We start from the raw sequence: 6,902 nt of genomic DNA on the forward strand, positions 1-6,902 counted from the left end.
CCGAGGACAGTGGACGTCCGATTCCGCCGGTGTCAAAGTCTTCAGTGATGCCTGCCCTCGCAGGGATTGAGATCTGAGAGGAGAGGGGAGCGCACAGAAAGGCGTCATGTGAGCAAGGGAGAGGTGCGCTATTGGCCAGTCGTATAATAAGGCTGCTCTGTGCGCCATTGGCCTACAACGGGAGCGCAGGCGCCTCGTAAATTGGCTGTGCGCAAGAATGTGAGTGCGGCTCACTGTTCATCATTTTTTGCAGCCAGAGGGGGGGGGGGGGGGGGGGGTGCAGTCAGTAAAAAATTGTCCCAAAGATCTGTTTTTTGTCATCTGAGTTACACAGAGGGCAGCATAGGGAAAAGCAAGCATTCTGTCTCTTCTCTAAAGGAGAGGAATTCATGAAAATGTCTGGTGAGTCTATCAACTTTTGAGATGCACTCTAAAAGAGGCATCATTTGATCTTTACGCTCTCAGCATGATGATGAAGAGTACAAAAATGACAACAGCAAAAATGAAAACATATGAAATGACAGCAAAGGAACAGTATCTGTATCCATTAAGGTGGCAGTTTGAAACATTGACCAGATGATAAGAAGCATCCCTAATGCAATTCCTATTTAAGACTTTTTCAGTGGTTTGATATTGCGCTGATAACACGTTCAGTATTTTATGAATATTGTTCTGTTACCCAACGCACATGCATATATTTATCTGATATGAATGTGATGTAACAGACATAAGACTGCCATGGCATATATGATTACAAGAATAGAGCTACATCATGTCATTTTTGTGTTATATAGTTTGATTTGTTGCATTGTCCTCCGAGATAATTTGCTGTGCAATGACCCAATACAGGGATCGGGAATTAGGCTACATTAAAATGACACTTATTAAAGCAATCATCATGGCTCAAATGAAAGGAATAATGTAATTTTCACCAGCTGATGAAATACAAAAAAAGAGAAGGAAATCCGTGACACAGAAATGACGCTAACACATTCACCTTCTATTTCTGAAATGATGTTACTTCATGTTGTCCTGGTGTTTTATTGGTACTAAGACCTAACTCAACCTTCTCAATCAATTGTTGACACGCTTTAAAGCTAATTCATTGCGTAGGGGATGGGAAGAATGGAATAGAATAGAAGCTGGATGAAGGGAAGGGATACAACCGATACGTATTGAGGTGGGAGGTCAATTTGTATGAATTGAAACAAAGGGAGCATGATATGTTTTATATATTCATGCTGTTCTATCCATATTTATATTTCCATTTAAAATTTCTACACTGGACCTCACAGAGGGCAACAACACATACAAGACCTTCTTCTCTCTGTACCTCATGGTTCAGTGTGGAGGCAGAGGAACTCAAGGTTCTGTATGGGTGGGAAATAGAGCGCACGTAATCTGGAGCGCGCATCTTCCCCTGGTCGGGCTGCGGCATTAAATCAATATTCCACAAAGCATTCTCTTGTTTTATACATTCACTTGACTGCTGCCGTGATGCGCCGCGAGGGTCGAGCAGCCGCTCCCTGATTTTTGTGGCACTTGCCCCCCTCCCTCTTTCTCCTCCTCCTCCTCCTCCACTTCACTTCACTTCACGGCAGACACCCTCATTTGGATGGCTCCAAGGCGATGCGCCCATTCCATTTGTCTCATGCGTTAACGGGAGGCGGCAGGAATAAGGCACCGCGTTATCTCGACACAAAACATTATCTCCGCCTTGCTCCTCCAACACCGTGAAACAATGATTATGAACTGCTTGAGGAGCATGTTCAGGGGTTTTCGAAGCTTGTCGCCACACTTAAGGAACATGAAATATATTTCACAACACACCCCCTGAACTAGATTTTTGAATTTTCAAGTCAAGATTATGCTTCCCCTATTCTTGCCATTTGTGAGTACTTTCAGTATTGCCTGCCGCCCCCGGGGAGTTTAAGGCTAACGGCATTATGACTGGACGTGTGACAGTAGCATTTTTACCAGAAACCAGCCTAGCACTTCCTTTTCAAGACGTAAAAGCCTGTCGTGCTGCATCATCCTGTAAGATACTGGTTGTGCATTCGCGTTCACTCACACCACATCATTATGAAAGCAAAATCCTGCCTCTGCAAAATGGGTCATACACTGCAGTCACTTTATCTCAGCAAATGCATTGTGCCTGTGTGAGTTGAAGACATGCGCATATGTGATTCAACATCAAAGGCAAGACTCCAATATTAGGGCATGGGTGTCGTCGCTGAAAGAAGACTCAAGCAAGTCGAACGTTCTATGTTTCCGAGGGTGACGAGCCTGTATGAATAGTTAGCCCCAAGAGCCGAAATGTCTTTCTTTAATGTCTTTTAACAGCCAAGGGGATGATGCTCTCGCTCGAAAATCAACTCCAGTAGCGCCATTTTTATTTTTCCGACTGCAGTGCCCTGTATGCCTCATACTTCAGTGATTTCAGCAAAACTCCGAACCCAGAGAATCCATTCACCCTTGGTTCATGTACGAATAAGACAAGCTAATAGGTAGACACAGACAAACACACTAGCATCTATCCACTGAGGAGTGAATTTGAGCAGTGGGGTTCAAAGCCGTGCCAATCAAAAAAGGGAAGACAGCTCTGTGCCGCTGTCTTATAGACCCATCACTGTGCAAGCTAATCTGCGGCGCGTTCCAGCCTATATTTAGACCGATGTTTTGTGGGCACTTAGCATAATTCGCTGAGCCGAAAGGAGCTTTTCGAAGCTGTTAACCTCATCTCTTCAAAATTCATTTGGTGTTTTTCAGCTGCGCATTCCAAAAACACATGTTCTTGCCTTTGCAGACCTGTGAAATACTCTCCATTTCAATGGGGAAATAGTTTGTTATGAATGGAAATGATGGTGCAGTGTGACTGTCAGAGCATGCTGTGGATGCTAGTTGGTTGATTCTCTCAGCTACTCACGAGAGAATTGGCTTTATCTGAAATCAGGTCGAAAAATGTTGTGAATTTAGGTTCAAAAAGAGCCCTCACTGCATCATACAGCATTACCCAATTTATCGCTGTCATTGTCGCCATTACACTCATCTCCAGTGTCGCACAATTTATCACCAAATTTCACTAATCATGTGAATTTAAAGGAAGAAAATATTCCTGGAATAACACTACACCTGGTCATACCCATGTATTATTACCCCGGGAGTGCAGCCGGTTTAAGTCCATGTGTCAATGCGCGTGTGTGTGTGTGTATGTGAGTACCAAATGCCAGAGGGAGATGGTCATACTGAAAGCCTTTACCTCCATCTGCTGTGTGGCCTGCACAAACACCCACATTTACACACAAACACACAGGCAAGATGGACTGTCTGGTTCAAAAGCTTGTCCCTTAAACGCGATACACTTTGGCCACAGTAACATGCCGCACTGGGGGCCTGCACGGCATCTGCCTCCCAGCTCCTGGAGCCAAGGCATGGGGCCGAGGGAGGGGCCTGGTACCGAGATAAGCACTTCCTCCCCTGGTCACCGCCACGCCGTGGGGACCGGACAGGCCTGGAGCCTCAGCTGAGCACCGCTGATAATATCCACATGAGTGTACGTGTGTGTGTGTGTGTGTGTGTGTGTGTGTGTGTGTGTGTGTGTGTGTGTGTTTGTCTTTGTATCCCGGTGGGGACTTTGACCTGACTGCACACAGACCCATGGGGACTCGTGTCACCGTGGGGACAAAAACTGAGGTCCCCACCGGCAAACCCCTCCTACAAGCTTCAGAACAGTGTCTAGACATGCCCCATGTAGTTTTCTCAGAAGTCCCCTGGAAACCATTTTCAAGAAAAAAATGTGTGTGTGTGTGTATGAATGCTCCCCTAGTGTATACACACTAGTACTGCAGTCCCCATGAGGTAGGCTGTTCTTGAAGTGTGTATCGCTGTTTGTCCACTCTCTATTGCCCCCTATTGGTCAAAAGTAGTATTACAGTTTGGGAATACACTTTAAATGTGTCTTTTTGACCAAAGATAAGCATGAATGAAATGCTACATTTGATAAAAAATAAATATATGTATAAATAAATAAATACACAAATACTTAATATTAATATTGATATTATTTATATTGCTATAGTTTTTTAAAAATTTGCATGAAAACAACGATAACCATAATGTATATTGTCTCTATATTTCTCATGTAAAATGCCTGTTTTAAGTTTCTTCCATACAATTGTAATGATATTTTACCACAATTCATTATCTCATCATTGATATTATTGACAATAACAACAACAATTATAATAATAGTCTATATTTGATTTATTTTGCCATGTCAGAGGTGTAAGATCAATAAGGTCTTGTTTTGTTGCACTGCTTTTTTAAAACTAACTTTTAAACAGTGCTCACTGTTCAATGACAATGATATTGATGATAACAGACAAATGCAGGTTTAGAGTTGTATCCATAAACATAAAATAGGAGTAGAAAAGACATTTTCCTTTAAATCAATACAGCAGGATGGTTTGAGGGGCGGCTATTTTCTTGTGTACACTTACTATTGCAATCGTTATATTAGGCTAATCTCCGTGTAAACTACATATGACAAGTTGCGGACTCACTGAGGAGAGGTTTTGCAGTAATGACTGAAAAGACAAGGGGAGTAGTAACATCACAAAGCATAGAGAGTCGCAACTTAATGCTTCATCCACACACTCTTGTACAGCGTGGGAAAGCACATTGATATAGCCAGATGCCGTTCTTGAAGTCGGAGAAAAATAAGTCCCATTACTCCCATTATTCATTCACTTGTTGGCGTGTGTGTGGGCTGGTGTCAGCAATGTCTTGCTCCTTATTTATTTATGTTTTATGATTTTGGACTCTACAAAATTAATTGAATTATTTATTTATTATATCTTTAAGCATGTTATAGCATTCTGTGTCAGTTTTTGATTTGATTGTTCTATTATTATACTATTCAAATGCTATGCATCTTCTATAGTAGGTCTATAATACGCCAACTGAAACAGTATAGGGTTACGGTGGTGTGCTTATATATTTACCCATAGTGTTAATACTTAAAGTGCTTTCCTGTTATTTGTAGCCTATAGTATCACTCTAAAACATATTTTACTGTACGATGCCTTCAGCCTGAAATCAACAGGGTGTGAGCTATTTATTCAGGTTTTAGGAGCAGCATATCAGACAGGATATATTACGCAGCAGGATAAAGAGTCGTGAATTTCTACATTGAATAAAATATACTAGGATAGTTTGGGTTTGGTTGTCCTCCAAGGATATTTGAATATTTTTTACTTAAAGTATGCAATTTGACATCATTTTGGACCACTATTACGACCATAGATAACGCTGCAAAAGCTAAAAAATAAACTTTCTGTATAGGGAGTTAGGGCGAGGGACTGTTAGACCCAGCGATGCTGCTGGCCACCAGCCCGCTGTTGTGACCATCTTCTGTAACTAGTGAAGCATTTAAGCATAGTGGAATTAGCAAGCTAGCTAACTAGCCAGTTGTCTAGTTTGCTAGCCAGCTTGCTAATTTAACAATGCTTGAATGCTTCCCTATTTACAGAAAATTAGCCACCCAAGTTGCTACTCATCTGGCTGGTGCTGAAAGTGGGCCCTTCTACATTTCACTCTTTGGTGTACCATGATTTATTTTTCGCACCAGCAGTTCTCACAAGCAGCTGCGAGCTCATAATGCTTTTCTGACCTCTTCATATCAGTTTCTCTGGCTGAATCATGATGGCAATTCATAACAGTGCAGTGCCAGTGTTTTTGCACCGTGCTTAAGTATGCTTAGTATGATTTTACAGGGCAAACATTTCCAGAAGAAACAAAAGGTCAGACAAAGCCTGTGATACATGTAAATAATGGAATAACTCCCTGCCTGCTCAGGAGAAAGATAAGCTACCTAGCTCAGTAGCTAGCCATCTGTCTCTGGAGCTAAGTCTGCTCTCTTCCAAGCTGCAACAACACTTAGCCACACAGACGTGCGTTGTCATTATAACAACTAACTCTTCAATAGACCACGGAAAACCGTAAAATGTATTTCTATGGTGGCACCCCTTGTAGCTAGCAAAGCTTATTGTAAGTTGTTTTGTAACAACTAGCTATATGGTGGCTACAGGCCTCATTTTTTAACTCTTACTTTGAATATTCCCGTGGTGACCTTCTGATCTAATGCATGGAATCTGAGGATAAAACTCTCTTGCGCACAACACTATATATATACTATAGGAAGAACTTGGAGCAACATTGCATTGGGGTAAGGATAAAAACCCTGACTTTTTGTCCCGCCCTTCCGGACTGCCGAGTTACGATTTTCCAAAGTTCTGTACAGTTTCCCGTAGTGATTTATGGCATTTTGCATTCATTTGGCTTAAATAGACGTTCAGTTAATACCTAGAAAGCAATGGGCTAGCATGCTGACAATTTCACAGTAATTAAATCTTTCCACATAGATTGAGTGGTATGAAAATCAATGGGAAATTCCGTACACCTTTCCTGTAGTAATTTATGGCATTTTGACTTTATCTTGACTTTATTTGGCCTAATTTCCCCAGAAAAGAATGGGCTAGGAGGCTGACATTTTCACAGAAATTCAAGGTTTGCCCATTCATTAAATGGTATGAAAATCAAGTGGAAATTCCAAACACTTTCTCCATAGTGAACTATGGATTTGTGACCTAAGTTGGCCTAAATTCGCATAGAGAACAACGGGCTAGGACCCTGACATTTTCACAGCCAGTCGACCTTTGCCCACAGATTAAATAGTGCGAATATCAATTGGAAATGGACTGTGTTTATTTCACCCAACAGAAAGGATTCGAACCAAATGACACTTATCTTCCCAAGTGGCCGAAAGCCAGTTTACACCAGTCTTTTCTCTAACTTTTTATACTTTAAAACGGGGTAGAGTTTTGAATCCTTTTCTCCTTCAA

Source organism: Melanostigma gelatinosum (assembly GCF_949748355.1).
Source record: "Melanostigma gelatinosum genome assembly, chromosome: 4".
In the NCBI taxonomy this organism is placed as follows: Eukaryota; Metazoa; Chordata; class Actinopteri; order Perciformes; family Zoarcidae; genus Melanostigma; species Melanostigma gelatinosum.